Source organism: Ornithorhynchus anatinus, chromosome 12 (genome assembly GCF_004115215.2).
Source record: "Ornithorhynchus anatinus isolate Pmale09 chromosome 12, mOrnAna1.pri.v4, whole genome shotgun sequence".
NCBI classification, from domain to species: Eukaryota; Metazoa; Chordata; class Mammalia; order Monotremata; family Ornithorhynchidae; genus Ornithorhynchus; species Ornithorhynchus anatinus.
The window spans coordinates 37740439-37758864 of record NC_041739.1 but is presented as its reverse complement, the minus strand read 5'-3'; the positions used below and the strand labels follow the sequence as shown (position 1 = coordinate 37758864).

Sequence of the window (18426 nt, the reverse complement as noted above, 5' to 3'; positions counted from 1 at the left end):
ATTTCTTGTTTCTAAAGTGGGGTAAAGTCTGTGAGCCCATGTCTGATATCTATCCCAGTGCTTAGCAAATATCCTGTTAAAAAAAAAGGGCGACATTAACTTTTTCTTTGTATGCACAAAGTGTGTTCACACCCGTAAACATACAGAGCATTTTTTTTAGTGCTATGCCAACAAAGATATACACTGAGGAAACATGTACATTTACACACTTATTTCACTTTATTCAGATGCTTATATACACCATCTTATTTACACATCACGGTACTTATTTCTAGACATGTGCACACGTACATTTTCTTTACAGACTAACCCGCAGGTTAGAACCGACAGCCTCCGAATTCAGAGACGGAAGTCTTACCTCTGCTACACATCTACTGCCTTCGTCGCTTCTCCCTAAAAGAAAACCTGTGGTGTTAAGGGTTTTTTTTTTCCCTGCTTTGAATTTATCCCCTGCTTGAAATTGTGCAAATGAGACCCTTCCCTTGTGAGGCCTGCTGTAGCCTAGAGAGAAGGTAATGGTTTGGAGTCTTGGGTTCTTATCTCTGCTTCAGTCTTAGAATTGTAAAAAAGATTCTGATCTCCCAAGTAGGATTAGAACTCACGACACTGAGATGTTGAGGCAAAAGGTTTTAGCCCTACCCCATCGGTAACCTCCAAAATTTTGTTTTATTTTTACTTTACTTTTAATGAAGCTAATTAAGAACAGCTGAAATCAATTAAGACTGAGACCGTAAGGTTTATTAAGATTGATAGGCAGGCAGGCTCTTCTCTGCTCTTTGAGAGTTGCCAGTTAAGGCTGAAAGGACCCTAAAGGGCAACCAGCTAGCCCCTTTAGGCCCTGGAGGGCAGGGATGATAGCTACTAACTCTAGTGGACTCTTTCAGTTGCTTATTATGGTGCTTGATACAGAGTAAGTGTTCAGTAAGTATGGTTGATTGATTGACTTTTGATGGATTGAAGCTTGTCCCTTAATAATAATAATGATATATGTTAAACACTAACTATATGCCAGGCACTGCTGCTGCTGTTTGCCAAAGGATAAACACTGCTTCCAGCTTAAAGGCCACCTCCGCTGTTGCTACTGCTTTGGTTTTCCTGGTAAAAATCTATAGCCCTTTTTTATGGTATTTGTTAAGCATTTACTGGCAGGCACTGTACTAAGTGCTGGGGTAGATACCGTAATAACATTACTATTATCGTTATTATTATTCTTAGTGTAAAGTCTAGAGGCTATCCCTTGATTCTACATTTTCTTCCTCACAATTTCCAGCTGTCAGCAGAGACATCTTTTAATGACATCTCCAAGTCATGAGCAGTTTCGAGGCATTGATTTACAGTACAGGTTTAGCTCTTTATTTTCCAAGGTCAGGTGCACACCGTGTTTTAATTTTCTATTTTCATCTTCGCCTTCTTTGGATTCCATGGTCTCTGTACCCTCCCAGAAGACACATTCAGCCTAAATTGACCTGGTTTATTCAGAGGTAAATCTTCAACCACTTGGACAATAGGCAGTGAGTTGTCAATGCTCAGAACTGAGGTACATCCTGGGTGCTTTTCATCCGAAGGGACGCGGAAGATGCTGTGATGAACTTGAGGTGGGTTTTGGCACGTTCAGTGAATAAAGGCTGAACACTGCTGTTTAGTCCGCTAATAAGAATAATAATAATGATAATAATTGTAGTATTTGTTAAGCGCTTACCAAGAACCATTCTAAGCACAGGGGTAGCTACAAGGTAATGAGGCTGGACATAGAGTCAGTCCCACATGGAGCTCACAGTCTTAATCTTCGTTTTACAGATGAGGTAACTGAGGCACAGAGAAGTGCAGTGAGCAGACAAGTGGCATCTTGGGCCATCCTCTGCACGCTAAAACTGGAAATCTGTTCTGTGATGAGTCCTGAGAGGCCTTGGGTGACATGTCTCAACCCCAAGGCATTCTAGGAGGGGAGAACAGAGAACCCCACAGCAGACCTTCTGTGTGGTCTTCGGTGCATCACGGGCCCCTAGACAAGGTGGCCAGTAGAATGACCATTTGTCCAATCTGACCCCTAACCTAATCGGATTCACAGCCGAGCCGGCCGATATGGTACGGGTCAATACTGAACGCCTTCCTGTTCACTATTTTTATTTTCCATGCCCAGCATCCCTCCACTCATTTACTCTGATTACTGAGTTCCAAGGCTCAGAAGTGGTGCCCGTGCTTCCGTTGACCGGAGAGGGGAACACCACTGGAGAAATACGCAAGATTCAGGTGGACTTCCAAGAAGCAGTGTGGCCTCGTGGAAACAGCCCAGGCCTGGGAGTCAAAAGACCTGACTTCCAAACCAGAGTCCGCCAAATTCCTGCTGGGTGACCTTGGGCAAGCCGCTTCACTTTTCTGGGCCTTGGTACTCCTGTTCTCCCTCCTATTTAGAATGTGAGTTCCGAAGGAGATAGACAGGGACAGTGTCCAAACCAATTCACTTGTATCTACCCCAGCACTTAGAACCATGCTGACCACATAGTAAGCGCTTTAACAAAAGCATAAAAAAACAAGGGTTCCGTGAGACATGTGACACCTCAGGCATCAGCGCTTAGTACAGTGCTTGGCACATAGTAAATGCTTAACAAATATCCATGAGCGGCCAACTTTAAAGCTGACCTGCCCTTCCTTCTTGTCTCCTCTGCCCCGCCCCCCACCCCTTCCCTGCCATTTTCCCCTGGCTTCTGGGTTAAGAGCCCCCCCAAAGATGGCCTCCTCTAAGCACATCTTACACCAACAGTCTTCTCGCGGAAGCTGAACTGGACAGAAGCAGTGAGGAGAGAAGCACGTGACCTAGTAGAAAGGGTCCAGGCCTGGAAGTCAGAGGACCTGGGTTCCAAGTCTGGCTCCACCGCCCACTGCTGTGTCACCCTGGGCAGGTTGCTTCACTTCTCTGGACCTGAGTCACAAGTTGCTTCACTTCTCTGGACCTGAGTCACCTCAATTGTAAAATGGGGGATCCAGAGTGTGAGCCCTCTGTGGGACAGAGACCGTGCCCAACCCGACTGTCCTGTGTCCACCACGGCACCCAACACAGAGCCCTGGTACATAGAAAAGATTTAACAAATTCCATTAAAAAGGGAACAAAAAACAAAAAGGAGAGGCAGAGTGGAGGGGACAGTGGGGCTTGGGGACTGGGGAGGCCTCAGGGAAGAGCTTGAGTTCATTCCTTGAGTCATTGATTGATTGATTCATTCTTACTTATTGAATAGCCCCCTGAGTACAAAACAATGTACTAAGATTTGGGAAAGGGCTAGATGAGAATTAGACCTGATCTTCAAGGAGTATTTGAACGACATGCAGGTGTTTATGTTTTTCCAGATCCTCTTAACACTGAGCAGCTGCAAATCCCCTTCTCCTTAATAGCCTCTGCCTCTTCTTTCCCTGATCTTTCAGCCCTACCTCTAGAAACCCATTCTTTCCACTAGGTGCCCTTCAGTGGGGCAAGTGGCACTGCCCTTTAAAGAATCAGAGGCTTCTCAGCCTTTCATACCCTACACAGAGCCCATGATTCAGGTCAAATTCTGAGAAGCCGTGTGGCCTTGGTGGAAAGAGCTTGGGTCTGGGAGTCAAAGGACCTGAATTCCAATCCCAGCTCTGCCAAGCACCTGTGGTGTGGCAAGGCACTCTACTTCTCTAAGCTTCAGTTTTTCTGTTCTCCCTCCTACTTAGACTGTGAGCCCCTTACAGGGTAGAGCTTGGGTCTGACCTAATTCACTTGTATCTACCCCAGCACTTAGCAAGATGTTGAGCACATAGTAAGCACTTAACAAATAGCATTAAAAAAAGTGTTCTGTGAGACATGTGACACCCAGGCATCAGCTCTTAGTCCAGAGCTTGGCACATAGTAAGCTTTTAACAAATATCGTCATTATTATCGGTCCAAGATCTGCAAGAGCCGTCAGTGGCCTCCCTACTGACCAGCCTTAAAGCTGACCTGTCCCGCCTACCTGTCTTTCCTCTGGCTCCCTGACTTTTCCCTCCTCTCTCCCCAGGCTCCTGGTTAAAGAGTCCCCCAGTGGTGGCCTCCTCTACCTACTTCTTACACCAACAGTCCTTCCCCGGAAGGTGAACGGCACAGAAGCAGGGAGGAGAGAAGCAGCGTGGCCTAGGGGGAAGGGCCCAGGCCCGGGGGTTAGAGGACCTGGGTTCCAACTCTGACTCCACCACCCGTCTGCCGTGTGACTCTGGGCAAATTGCTTCACTTCTCTGGACCTCAATCACCTCATTTGTAAAATGGGGGGATTTTAGATTGTGAGCCCACTGTTGGGCGGGGACTCTCTCTATCTTGCCAAATTGTACATTCCAAGCGCGTAGTACAGTGCTCTGCACACAATAGGCACTCAATAAATACAATTGAATGAATGAACGAATGCGGGACGGGGACCGTGTCCAGCCCGACTCTCTCGTATTCACCGCGGCGCCCGCACAGAGGCTGGCACATAGAAAGCACTTAACAGTTATCATTAAAAAGGAAACAAAAAATGAAAGAAGAGAGTGGAGGGGACAGTGGGGCCTGGGGAGGCTTCAGTGAAGAGCTTGTGTTCATTCATTGATTGATTAATTCATTCATTCTTATTTATTGACTATCTTCCCGGGTGCAAAGCTCTGTACTGAGCTCTGGGAAAGACCCGGTTGAGAATTAGACCCCATCCTCGTGGAGTAAGTGAATAATTAATTCCTTTTTATTTATTGACTATCCTTCTGGGTGCAAAACACTGTATTAACCTCTGGGAAAGCCTTGGATGAGAATGAGACCCCATCCGCAAAGAGTAAATGAATGGGTTGCAGGTGTGTATAATTGGGGCTGTTTTTCCAGACCCTTTTAATGATAGGCAGGTGCAAATCCTCTTCTCCTTAATAGCCTTCTGCCTCCTCCTCCTCTGATCCTACAGCCCCACCCCCCTAGAGACCCAGTCTCTCCATTAGATGCCCTACAATGGAGCAAGTGGCAGTGCCCCTTTAAAGCCCCAGAGGCTTGTGTGCCTTTCTTTTTCTTAAGAGTCAGTGGGCTGTACTTGCCATAGGTTGGGGAGAGGAGATGTAGTGTGTTTGTATGGGGGTTTGGTGAGTAGTGCCTGAGATGTTCCCTTTGGTTAGCTTATCTTTTGTCTCAGCTGTGGTAGTTGATGATTTGGTAGTTGATATATTGGATAAAGAGTCCCCCCAAAGTTGACTTTCTTTGCCTACGTCTACCAATGGCCCTGGTGGTGCAGAGGGGGTCAGGGCAAATGGTTTGGCTTTCATGGGTCAGGAATGTCTTGATGCTTTTGGGGGGCTACTTGAGGTTGTTCTAATTGATGTTGCCTATATTAGTGATGGGATAGCTTGTGAGGGGAGTTGATTTTACATGGGTGAGTCAGCAATGACTAGGGTTTATAGGGTGGGGATATTGATGACTTTATTGATTATGGTCATGGAGGGCATTGAGGAATGGGCTGGTCTCAAGGGTTTGCTTTTGAGGGGTGGGGAGGGGATACCCAAGTCTGGGATGATGATAATCACAATAATAATAGTAGTAGGTGCTTAGTATATGACAAGCATTGTTCTAAGTGCTGGGGGTGATGCAAGGTAATCAGGTTGGACACAGTCCTTGTCCCATGTCTTTCATTCTTCATCCCCATCTTTACAGATGAGGTAATGGGGGCACAGAGAGGTAAAGTGACTTGCCCAAGATGACCCAGTAGGCAAGTGGCAGAGTTGGGATTAGAACCCATGACCTTCTGACTCTGAGAATGAGGCCTATATTAATGAGGTGTTGGTAGTGGAGCGGGCTGATGGCGGTAAGGAGAATGTATTTGATATTACTGACTTGTCCAGACTGTTGATGGGATTTGTGAAGCACTTACTGTGTGTTCCGAGTGCTTGAGTAGGTACAAGATAATCAGATTGGACTCTGATGTGTGTGGTTAATGGTGCCTGTAGCCCAGTCTCTGATGTGGCTACAGTACTCATGCCTTGGAGGGGCAGGGAATGCCACAGACAACAAAGGTTTTGGTTTTACTGACTGGGAGATGAGTCTGGTATCTAGGAAAGGAAGTGTCTGATTTTGGACAAAAAAAATCTCCAGAGAGGAGGAATCTGAGGGGTTGTGATGCTATGAAGTCTGTTTTTAGAGGGAACGATTGGTGCTCAGGGTTCTGGTGGGGGGGAGAAAGGGATGGGGCAGAAACGATGGGGTGCATGGGGGGGGGTGCATGCTCACTGTCTGTGTGTCTTTGTGTGTCTTTATGTGTCTCTCTGTGTGTCTGTCATTGAGCCCTCTACCTGTGCTCTTGCCAGCCCTCAGTTAGCTAGTATTTCCCCCTCAACCATAAAGTTGTCAAAGCCGGCAATCTTATCCAACCTCAGCAAGTGCTCATGCCTCTGGAATGTGCTAGAAGGTGAGGGACTGTTTCTGCAAGACTTGTGCCGCCCCCCACCTCCCCAATTGTTTAAAAGGAGGTGCGCTTCCAGCCCCCATCGACTGGAAACCTCCACCCTACCATCCTCGCTGGACTGAGAGTTTTGGATCAGTTCTCGAAGCGCGCCAGTATCGGAGAGTCAGATTGTAAGTCCTCTGGGGCAGGAATCAAGACCCGCCGATGGGAGAGGGGTGGAGTGGTGGTACTGTCACGTGCCCCTCGAGGGCAGGAGTGCGCCGACCTCAGCTGGTTATCTGAGGACTCTTTTTGGGCTTCCCAATTCTTGTACCCCAAGATATGTCGCCTATTTCCCCCACCCCCCCGAGGTACTCGAGCCCCTCCAAACCCCAACAATGAGTTGGGGTTCAGTAGCCACCCAGTGGAGTAGACTGTAAACCCGTTTTGGGCAGGGAATGTCTGTCGTGCTCTCCCAAGTGCTTATATAGTGCTCTGCTCTCAGATACGCTGCACTGAGCCAGAACACCACAAACACAAGTGCCGCCGTAGTAGCAGAAGCTGAGTCGCCGTTAGTGTTCGCTGAGTACTTAGATGCAAAGCATCCTACTGAGTGCCTGGGAGACTGAGTTACCAAGTGCAAATCTCTCCTTGAGGTGGAATCTAGTCGACAGAATATTTCCAAATGACTCCCCCGCCCGCTCGTCGTGGTTCCTACTTAAATGGGCATAACACTCATATTATTGTCTGTCTTCCCCACTAAAATATAAGGTCATAATAGACAGGAAATCTCTCTGGTTCTATCTAGTTCTGCGGTGCCGGATAAATATGACTGACTAAAGTGGGTGTCCTTAGCAACTGACCCCTCTCACCCCCGTCCTGCTCTTAGTACAGTGCTCTGTCAAATAGTGTTTGCTAAGACCCTTGCTATATTAATGCAACAGTGCCACTCTTCATTCTGTGTATCCATTTACTTTCTTTTTGATCAATTCGTACCGCCGATCCAAGCTTATCATAGGTTCAACGTGTTCAGTTTGGTGTACTGATCTTGTCTATGCCCTTCTACCTGTGAGTAAATCAATTTTAATGTCTGTCATGTAGACTGGAAGCTTCTTGAGAGCAGAGGCCACGTGTGCTATGTAATGCTGAATTGTGAAGCATTTGCACCATGTTGTTCCAAAGCCGACGTTTCCCCTTCTAGACTGTGAGCCTGTTGTGAGTAGGTCACATAGGTTAAAGCGTTCGATTGTACTATGCCAGGGCCTTAGGTTGAGTGTTCTGCACAGAGTAAGAGCTCAAATGCAATGAGCTGTCTGACTGAATGACTTAGATTATAAGCTCCCAGTGGGCAGGGGCTGTGTCTCCTAAACCTGAGTTGCCAAAGAGGGTGCTTAAAGGAGTGTGGTCTCACTCAACTCAGGCCAAACTTGGGGGCAGGTGCCCCAATCTCCTTCTACTGTTGATGGAGTGGAAGAGGAGCAGGGGGTGAAGGACCGGATTGGTATTGGTAAGTGTTCAGAGTCTAGGCTGCCAGAGAGACAAGGCAGAAGCCCAGTTTGTTTCTGCCCCCTGGAGAAGTCTCCCAGACAGGCCTGCTCACAGGTAAGATGCTGGGGAATTCGGTGGGGGGGGGGTCTCCACGGGCTGAGACTCTGTTGGAGGAAACCCAGAGTGCATGGGGTGTCCTGCTTTGGAGTGGCAAAGCCAGCCAGAGCCTCCCTTGTGGGGCGTGTGAATGGCAGCTGCTCTGTTCTAGATGAGGAATCTTTCCTCCTTTCTCTCTTTTGTCTCCTCTTTTTTTCTCACTCTCTGACCTTGGGTGTGAATGAGCTTGCAGGGCACAGTCCAGCTGCAAATGGGGCTGGGCCTGGGCTGCAGCATCCTCTGCCACAAGCGGGGGGCAGAGTGAGATTATCCTGAGACCTTACAAGGTTTATCCTTAGGGCCAAGGAAGGAACCTGAGCCCCAGGTGCATCACGGGAGACCAGGCCCCCTGGCCCATCCCCGCCTCTCTAAGGACATCTTGGTGTGGACAGGACTGGACAGAATGGTGAGTTTTATGCCTTAAACTTGGGGCCTTCTGAGTTCTGTTTTGGGCAAGTGGGAGGAATTGAGGAAACAATGGTCTTTACTGAGCACTTTAGTCTAGACCACTTTGTGAAGTGCTTTAGAGAGTGTAGTGAAAGGAACCTTATCCCCCTCTGGACATACACACACAATCCATTGCATCCATATAGTCCACAACCCAGAGCAGTGACCCAGTCGCTCTGGGCTCAGTAGTGACCCCTGACCAGGCTCCTACCCACCATACAACTTCCTGCTCCCTGGCTGGAAGACTGGGCTCCCCATTGCCGACCCAACCGAGCCTTCCCCACCCCCAACGGTGACCGGCTGGCACTCACCCTGTGCGGGCAGGGGCACACCTCTTCAGCCAACCAACGGTCACATCCGTCCCCAGGAAGCCACGGCGCAGCCCCGAACCGGACCACCAGGGCTCACGGACAGTGGAGGAAGGACCAGCTACTCACCGGATGCCATGGACACTGATAAATTGCGCCGGCCCCACTAAGAGGAAATTTGTTGACATGAGACTGCTGCCCCCTGGCCCCCCCCTTCCCGCCCCCTAGCCTGCAACTGTATCCCCTCCTTCCAGACAGTGCCATTTCCTTTGGGGGGGTTAAGGGTCAAACACTGCATCACGGGTGCCAAATCAATCCTTTGCAACTCCAGGAGGGTATGGAGGTGTGTGCACGTGTGTGTGCCTCATGCGTGAGAGCGAGGGCCGAGACCAGAGCGGGGTCAGAAGGGCCGCCCGTCTTGGGCCGGGTAAAGGGTTATGGAAACAGGGGTCTGGAGTTTGGGGCCGGTACTCCGTGGGCGGATCCGAGCGGGTGTGAAGTCGCACCGGGGCCCTTAATTCTATAGTCGGTGCGACATCCTCCTTGCCTGTTCTGCCCTGTGGGAGTTTCCTGCCTAACTCAGGCTTCAAGAGTACAGACTCCCTTTCCCGTCCAGGGGGGTGCCCCTGGGGGAGTGGGCGTAGGGACAGGTTGAGTCAAGGTGTGCGTGTGTCTGTCTGTATGTATGCGTGACTACCCTTGTCTTCCATCCCTCCTGGATGAGCAGAAAGAGGGGTGGAGAGGACTAACAGCAAATGCTTGAGTGGGAAGATGCAAAGTGGTTTCCCCCATCCTACCAACGGAAATGGCACTGTCTGGCCCCCTTCTCTCCCCTTCCTCTCCTCCTCCCATCTCTGTCCCCTTGGCAGCCTGGGATCTGTAAGCCCAAATGTCTCTGGAATAAAATGTATACGTTTTTCATCACTCTTGAGCCACTGGCAATTGGCCCCCCTCCACAGAAGGTTAGAATTAGGGAGAACCAGCTGTGTACTCAAAGCAGGTGGATGTCACCAGCTTCTAACTTGTAGCACCCTCCCAACCTCCAGATCTCCTTCCTTCTGGCTCATGCAGGCAGGGTAAGGGGTCTTATGAGTTCAAGGAAGGGGCTTGATGACACACTTTTTCTTCTTGCCTCTCCCCCTATCCAGCCTCAGGGTCTCTAGAGGAATGTGGCTGCCATGGGCTGGAGGGTTTCAGATTTCTCCCTGCCCCTATCGACTCTGGTGGGCAGGGTTAGCGTGGATGGCACGACCCTCTAGGCCCAAGAGAGAGGGAAGGGGCAGCATGAGGTGGAGATGGGCAGGGGCTCAGGTTGGAGGTTGTGCCAGGTTCCACTACCCCGCCAGTTTAGTGAATTAATCCGTCATATTGGAGCGATTTAGGTGACTTGCTGTGTGATTTAGTGGTGTGCCTCAATCTCTCTGGGTCTCTGCTTCCCCTTCCCTTTTCTAATAACAAGCACAATAATTGTGGTATTAAGTGCTTAAGTGCCAGGATGTCCATCATTTATTTATTTATATTCATGTCTGTATCCCCTTCTAGTCTGTAAACTCCTGGTGGGCAAGGAATGTGTCTACTCACTCGGTTTTTAATCGCAGTAATAATAATAATAATAATGATTGTGGTATTTGTTAAACACTTAGCATGTCAGGCATTGCAGCAAGAGCTTGGTTAAAGACAAAGCAATTGGGATTGGACACAGTTCCTGTCCCATACGGGGCCCCCAGTCTCCATCCCCATTTTACAGATGAGGCAACTGAGGGCCAAAGAAGTTGTCATCTGCCTAAGATCACACAGTAGACAAGTGGCAGAGTTGGGATTAACTGGGCTATTTACGTGCCCACGCTATGCCAGGTGTTATATGAACCGGTGGGAGAGGTGGAAGGGGGGAAACAGAAGCAATTCAAGTTATACACAGTCCCTGTTGCAGATGGGCCTTTCTGTTTTAACTGCCATTTTACAAATGAGAAAAGACCCAGGGAAGTGACTTGCCCAAGGTCACACAGCAGCCACGGCTTAGAGTTGGGATTAGAACCCCTGACCTGATTCCCAGGCCAATGACAGGGAATTTTCACCAAGCACCCACAGGGAACGGAAACAGGGAACAGGGAATGGAATCACCCTGAAACAGACAGTTCAAAATACACAAGTACACAACCATGCAGAGATAGCGCTCAAGGGCACATGTGTGAGGGCATGTACTCTCACAAATGCACTTGTGCCTCAGCGATCCTGCTCACCTGTAATTTTCTTTTACTGTCTGCCTCCCCCACTAGCCTGTAAGATGCTCGAAGGCAGGGATCTTGTCTACCAGATCCATTGAACTCTCCCAAGCGCTTGGTAAATTGGTCAGCATAAAATTCATTTGTTAATTTTTATTGAGCACTTACTGTGAGCAGAGCACTTTACTAAGTGCTTGGGGGGGTACAATATAGTAGTAAAGACAGACAATTCCTGTCCACCATGGGCTCACAGTGTGTGTGTGTGGGGGGGGGACATGCATCAATACAAGCCAAAATACATCAATATATATCAATAAAATTATATACCTAAGTGCTGTGGGGAGAGGGGGGAAAGAGCAAAGTTGAGCTCTTTCATAAGTACCACTGATTGACTCTAGACCATCCTTCTAAGCTGTAAGCTCGTTGTGGGCCGGAAACATGTCTACCGACTGTTCTGTTGTCCTCTCCCAAGCTCTCAGTCCACTGCTCTGCACACAGTAAGCGCCCCCAAAATTCCATTGGTCTGACTGATCAAGTGGTTAAAGTCTGGGGGAATTGTGAGGCTGTTGGACTCCCCCGAGTGGAGCTCATAACTGATTAATTCACCAGAAGAGTTTACGCATCTTCACCTGGTCGTCTGCTCCGTGAACCTGATGCCAAAGGAGTTTTCCTGATGTTCATGACTTGTTTGCTTCAGAGTCGGGGCCTGTTTGACTTGAGAAAACAGATGTTTCCCAACCCAGCTTCTGTCAGCAAAAGCGTCCAAAGCAGCAGAATCGAATTACCCAATGACCTGCCAAGTACAGTGCAGGGGGAAATTAACTGGCATAATTCATTAGCTGGATGGATGGTACCAGTGTCGCACCTCTCCCACGAGACCGAGAATCCTCTTCCCCATCTTCAGAGGAGGCATTTACGGTGAGTTCCAAGACCCCTACTTCTGGGCCCAGTTGGCTCTAAGCCCTGGGAGGAGGAAAGCCCCACAGATCTCCTCCAGAACTCTGCAGGTTGGGGCTGGGTGACCAAGGGGAGAATCCTACTGGCTACTGTTCTCTCTGCAGTTGCAGCTCATCTCAACTCTCACCCTTGAAGTTTATCCCCCCGCACTTGGGCGGTCACATCAATTCCCAAATGCACACCACCATTGAAAGATGGAGTTCCGTAATTCACTCCCACTCAAAGGAGTGTGTGTGTGTGTGTGTGTCCTTGCATGCATGAAAGATGGGGTTAGCCTTGGGGAGAGTAATGAGGAGGGGACTGCCACAGTCAGCAAGAAAGCTGGTACTGTACTCATGAAGTGCGGCTCAGTGCAGGGAGCTGGCTTGGGCTTGGCCAACTGACCAGATATGCAGCCCTGCACACCCCTGTCGACAAGTGGGGACCCCCTCCACGTGTGATAGTGGTAGCTCCTATTAAATTGGGGACCCCCTCCGTGTCCACCACAATGCATTTCCAAACTCTAATCCTCGTGGAGAGATGGAGCCGGGAACTGTGCCACCACGTCTAAGGGAAGGTGTTGGTTGTGGTTGGTGAATATGTTTGTTTGAATTACCGTACTTCCAAATTCATCTCTGGAGGAGGAGGAGAGAGAGAGGAGGGGGCTTCCAGCCCCAGCACAGAGGCTGGTACTGGAAATGGGAACTGGGACTCTGCGCAGGGAACTGGTTCTTTCTGACCCGACTGTGGAACGGAGAAGACCCGGGCCCTTAATTCTCTAGATGGATCAAACCTCCCATTGCCCTCAGTCCTGTCTGCAGACTCATATTGCATATCTTCAGACTTGGAGAAGGGGTATCTGTGGCCTTGACCAGTGGTGACTTCTGGGGGTTGGGGGAGGGAGATGTCTAGTGTCAGGAGTAGGACAGGGTGACGTTAGCACGTCACCCCTGTTCCTCTTTGAGGATCAGAGCTGTGTGGACTTCAGTTCTACAACAGGAGTGCAGGGACTGAATTCTGTCCAGTCTTTCATTATTCTGGGCATCCAGTCCCTGGAGAATGTCTAGCAGACTTGAGAATATGAAGATGGGGTTAGTTAAGGGTTTTGAACTAGCTGCAGCATGTAGTAGTCTGCTTAGTAATAATAATAATAATAATTACGGTATTTGTTAAGTGCTTACTATGTGCCAAGCACTGAGATAGATACAAGGTAATCAGGTTGTCCCATGTGGGGCTCACAGTCTTAATCCCCATTTTACAGATGAGGCAACTGAGGCACAGAGAAGTTAAGTACTTGCCCAAGGTACTTGCACACAAGTGGGAGAGATGGGATTAGGACCCACATCCTCTCACTCCCAAGCTCTTGCTGTTTCCACTAAGCCACACTGCTTGGGAGATAATAATAATGATGTTATATGTTAAGCACTTACTATGTACTAAGCACTGTTCTAAATTCTGGGCTAGATACAAGGTAATCGGGTGGTCCCACTTGGGGTTCACAGTATTAATCTCTACTTTACAGATGAGGTAACAGACACAGAGAGGTTAAGTGACTTGCCTAAAGTCACACAGCTGACAAGTGGCGGTGCTGGGCTTAGAATCCACGACCTCTGATTCCCAAGCCCATGCTCTTTCCACTAAGTCACGATGGCAAGCTGCAGTTGTTAAAGCTCACCTCTATTGGGCAATCCACATTTCAGGAAGAGTAGATGGTTTTCGTGGCTCGGTGGAAAGTGCCCGGGCTTGGGAGTCAGAGGTCCTGGGTTCGAATCCTGGCTCTGCCACTTGTCAGCTGTGTGACTGTAGGCAAGTCACTTAACTTCTCTCTATGCCTCAGTTACCTCATCTGTAAAAATGGGGATTTAGACTGTGAGCCTCACATGGGACAACCTGATTACCCTGTATCTCCCCCAGCGCTTAGAACAATGCTCTGCACATAGTAAGTGCTTCACAAATACCAACGTTATTATTATCATTATTATTTTTGCCTGCCTATCTCTCCCTTTCTATCAGACAAATGGCTCTCCTGGAGTCTGAAATGTCCAACAGATGTGATCCTTAGCGGGTGACGGAGGACAGGACGGGGAGACTTGGGCCTCCGTAGTCACTCACTCAGGCGAGTCTTCCGGGACCAGATCTCATAACGCCAGATCTCACAACGCCAGACATGATGGAGTGCTTACTGTGTGCAAAGCACTGCACAAGGTGCTTGTGAGAGTACAATAGGACAGACACATTCCCTGCCCACAACCACAAGGCCTAGTGGTAAGAGCGCCGGCTTGGGAGTCAGAGAATGTGGATTCTAATCCCACCTCTGCCACTTGTCTGCTGTGTGACCTTGAGCCAGTCACTTAACTTCTCTGTTCCTCAGTTCCCTCATCTATAAAATGGGGATTAAGACTGTGAGCCCCACATAGGACAATCTGATCACCTCGTATCTACCCTAGCGCTTAGAACAGTGCTTGGCACATAGTAAGTGCTTAACATATAGCATAATAACTCATTATCGTACTCCCCCAGCACATCCTACAGTTCTCAGTACACAGTCCACGCTCAATAATCACCGGTATGTTTTCACCTCGTTCTCTCCTTAGCGGCTAGAGCCCAGGCCTGGGAGTCTAAAGGTAAAGGGTTCTAAACTTGGCTCAGCCACCTGTCTGCTGTGTGTCTTTCCTCGGCCTCAAGGATCGTGTCTCTTATTCTGTGGGCAGACTCAACTCCCAGATTTTCCCTCATACTGAATGGAGTGCATTACTACCCTAAAGAGAGGGGGTGTGGAGTGCGGTGTGTGTGTGTGTTTGAGTGTGTGTCCATATAAATAATGGGGGGAAGAAGAGTGATGAGACAGATGCCACTCATGGGAGAACAGGGTCCTGGGCTCTGGGCAGAAAGCTAGTTCTGTCTGATTTGCCTGGGACTGAGAAGACCTAGGGGCCTTAATTCCCTAGATGGGTCAAGCCTCTCTGGGACTACAGTCCTGACTGCAGGGCCATTGCACATCCTCACTCTCTGGAGAAGGGACCCTTTTGGGCTCATTGTGGAAGTTTTTGGTTTCTGATATCAGGAGGAGATCAGGGTATCTCCCCTATTTCTCTCTGAGAAGTAGAGTTGTGCAGGTTCCTGCCTGAAATCGAGTTCTTAGCGGTGTGGGCTGGGAGGGACAGAAGGCAGGTATTGTACCAGAAACTGAATTCTATCCATTGTGTGTGCAGTTCTGCACCTTCAGTCAATCAATTGGATTGATGGAGTGCCTCCTGTGTGCAGAGCACTGTAATAAGTGCTTGGGGGTGTACCCATGGGACAGGCACATTCTCTGCCCATAACAAGCTTACAGTCTAGAGGGGGAGGCAGACATTAATTTAAATATGTAAATAAATAAAAAGGGCAGATTGTTGCAGTTATCTTAGTGAGGTGGTCTGCCTATATGCCTCACCTCTCCAGATGATAGGTTCAGTGTTTGGTGGAGGAGAGGGAAAATAGTGTCTGCAAAAGAAACCTATGTTGCCTGCAGTCTCCTCCCCCTCCTTCTCCAGCTATGAGATATCAGAATCTGTGGAAGACTGAAGCGTTTGGCCACAGAAACAGAGGGCAGGGCAAAGGGCAGGGTGAAGGAAACTGGCCCCTCACTAATCCACATGTGTCTCTTAAAGTCAGGTTCCACAACTCCAGATGTGTTTTAGTCAGGACTGGTGGAGAAGGTGCAGTGACATTTTGCTTCCATTAGACCCAAACTATACTGCCTCCTACCTAGAGGAGAGCTCTGCAGTGAGTCCTGCTTTTTGGAGGGACCATGAGGTGGGTGTGAGGGAAAAGAGGAGCACGAGTCTGTCCTTTTGGCTCAGACATAGAAACAGTGTTTGCCCCACAACCCCTTCGAAAAAACTAGCTTTTTTGCAATCTTCTGTGCGTCCTTCTCCAGCTCTGAAAAAGACTAGAGGCAGACATGTTAGGAGCAATGAAACATTAAAACACAACACATGCACAAAATAAAATCAAGATCAGCTCTTTTCCTCTTTTCTCACTCCATTCTGTGACAAATAGCAGAAATGAGGGCTTAGTTGGGGAAGATTTCTTGGAGGAGATGTGATATTAGGAGGGCTCTGAAGGTGAGGAGAGTGATGGTTTTTCTGCTTTACAGGGCCAGACTGCTCTGACTCCACCTGGGGTCCAGTGTCAGCAGGTCGGATGTGAGGGCTGTGAGGAGGGAACTCAGACGGGAGAGAAAGGTGGGGTGGGGGTCAGGCCAGAAATGAGACCCCCTGGGGAGCTGTTTGGAATTTGTGTTTCCCTGGACAAATCCCTTCATGTTAGGGATTCAATCCAATTCTATCCCTTAACCCCTCTCCCATCCTAGGCCATCTTTCCCAAAGCCATCCAATGAAGCTGCTAGGGCTTCCTTCCGGGACACCTGATCTCTAACCCAGCTGTTTCCAATTAGGAGGATTACTGACCAGGCCCCACCCCTTCGACTCTGTATAAACCTCCAGAGCCTAAGGTTATTTGGAGTTGAGTTTTAATGTGAGGGGCTGTGGAGTTTAGGAGGATAAGAGGAACGCTCTGGGGGTGAAGGGGGTGTGGAGTTTGGGGTAACTTGGACCCTGCTTTCTGGCTTGTTTACTAGGGGCTCTTCTGGGCCAGGTAACTTCCTTAAAGGTGTCCTTCGCAGGCTTCCCGACCTTATTCGTGTCTGTGAGAGAAGTGGATAGTGGGGTGAAGGGCCGAACACTCCATTTCAGAAGGCTTCTTAGCCACTCAAACTGCCTCTTTGTTCTCGAGCCTTTCCTGTCTCCTGTCTCCCCTGTGGAGACGGTGAGGCCGTCCTGGGGCAGGGAGGGTCTCTCTGGGGGGCCGCAAGGGACCTTCCAAGCGCTGAGTCCCGTGCTCTGCCCTAGCCAGTGCTCAGTCCCTACTATGGAAAGAAGGAAGGAAGGCAGGAAGGGAGATCCAGGGCCCTGACTTCTTGAGATTCCGAGTGACTCCTCCCTGCACTCCCAGTCCGGTCCCCAGGGTCACCCTGCACCTCCTTCATGCCTCCAGAGCTGGAACTCCTCAGGGGCTGTCTCTGAGGGAGTTGGGCAGGTGCAGGAGGTGGGGGAGGGAGGGGCCAGGCCAGGGTGAAGAATCAAGCTGGGTAGGGACAGTCTCCCTGCTAGCTGGGAGGGCTTGGAGGTCAGGTCATTTCTGCAGGACTGTTCTGTCGGAGGATGGGTAGCATCCCTCCCCTCTCCAGAACTCCTGCCCTGGTTGTCGGCGGGAGGAGGCCGAGTGACCCTCAACGGCAAGAGGGTCACGGGCTGGGGGGTCGAGGGACGACGGACGTGGGTTCCCCGCTCGGCCCCACCCCTGTTGGCTGGGTAACCTGCGGCCAGTCATCCTTTCCCTTCCCATCGGTCCCATGGGGATGAAGACGGTGAGTCCCCCATGGGATACGCTTTAATCCCGTGTGCCTCTCCCAACCCTGAGACCCATGCGGGGCACCTAGGAAGGGCTTGAGGATGACCCGAAGCATTCGGATTCTTCTTCTCCTGAATGAGTGGAAGGGTTTTAGGAATCCCTCTCTAACGGCTCCCTCGCCACAGGAGCGGTGGCTGTCCTGCGAGACCCTCGGCTCTCGTCATCGGGCCACAGTATTTTGGGAGGGCTGAGGATGGGTGGAGCCCCGTCCTACGGGCCGGGCAGGGGACCGGGCCCCAGAAGGGGCCGACCCATTTCCCGTGGCTCGAACTGCCCCCCTCAGTCTCCCCGGCTCCCCCTGGCGGCTCTCGTGATGGGGGTCTCCCTGCCTCCTCCTTGCCGATGGGCTTGTCTTGTCCCTGCTCCCCAGACTCCTCCCCTTTCCCGCTTAGAGGTCCACCTTCCGAAGGAGGCTCTGGCCCCAGAGGAGACCCTCCCGGTCCGCCAAGGATCGCACTCGCGGGGTCTGTCCCTAAGGGCTGGGATGGGACTATTTCCAGGCTTAGTGGGGCGGCGGGGGGGTGGCACGATGACAAGGTGCAGGGGTGAGCTTGAAGGGGAAACCCAGGGAGTGTAGATGGGGAGCTCACTCTTGCCTCTCTCTTTCCCTCCCAGGCCAGATACCCGGTGGAGGGTTCTGGGGGTTCTCTGGCCATCTCGGGCTAGGTGGAGGATGCTGCCCCTCCGCGGGTCCACCCCATGCTTCACGGACAGAGTCAAGTGAGGAGCTGCATGTGAGTCATGGGGGTGGCGCGGGGGGAGGACCATTGGAGTCGCCCTCGTCGTCGCCAGTGAAGGATCCTGGACCGAGCTGCTGGACAGCCAGTCCTTGGAGGAAAAGCCCTCCTCGTCCCTTCCCCCAGAACAGCAGGAGGAGGAGGATTCTTCATTCAATAATATTTATTGAGCGCTTACTATGTGCAGAGTACTGTACTAAGCGCTTGGAATGAACAAGTCGGCAACAGATAGAGACAGTCCCTGCCGTTTGACGGGCTTACAGTCTAATCGGGGGAGACGGACAGACGAGAACAATGG

General features: G+C 50.2%; 1 long non-coding RNA gene across 1 annotated transcript in view; it reads left to right on the top strand.

Moving 5' to 3' along the window:
- The window catches only part of LOC120638724, a 34968-nt gene extending 16852 nt beyond the window's left edge, over positions 1-18116 (top strand). Inside the window, exons 2-4 of the long non-coding RNA XR_005660614.1 lie at positions 8324-8430; positions 11699-11919; positions 18007-18116. This is a non-coding gene — a long non-coding RNA (uncharacterized LOC120638724). The remainder of the gene's footprint in view (positions 1-8323; positions 8431-11698; positions 11920-18006) is intronic.
- Positions 18117-18426: the final 310 nt, after the last annotated feature.